Genomic DNA, 479 nt, shown 5'->3' on the forward strand with positions numbered 1-479 from the left:
GAGACTAGCTGTAAGTGAAACTCGGGGGCCCGTTGAGTCGCTGAAAGTGGGTACCGATTTTGGAGTCAGTGTCGCAATAATAATAAAAGTTTAAGTCGAAAGTTTGGGGAGGTGATAAGGATAAATGATAATGATTAGAGATAAGGTATGGGGCTTTGGCGGGAATGTAAAATGTTTCAGCTTCTAGCAATCCGTTTCGACTGGTGTAAATGGATATTTGAACGGTCTCCTATGGTCTGTAAGGTGCTTTTTCATTTGTAAAAATGTATGAAAATGTGTAGGTCGATTGTCTAGCAATCAGTCATTAACGGTGAAAGTCGATATTAGATACCTAAAGCTGCCTGATTCGTAAGGTTCTGGTTTGTTTTTAGCTGTATATTTGAGTGTCTAGCTATCAGTTATCACCGGCATAAGTCGATATCAGAATGGTTCCCGGTGTATGCCACGCACAACACGGATCGTGCTTGGTTGCGAAGCGT

Source organism: Myzus persicae, unplaced genomic scaffold (genome assembly GCF_001856785.1).
Source record: "Myzus persicae strain clone G006 unplaced genomic scaffold, MPER_G0061.0, whole genome shotgun sequence".
Taxonomy (NCBI): Eukaryota; Metazoa; Arthropoda; class Insecta; order Hemiptera; family Aphididae; genus Myzus; species Myzus persicae.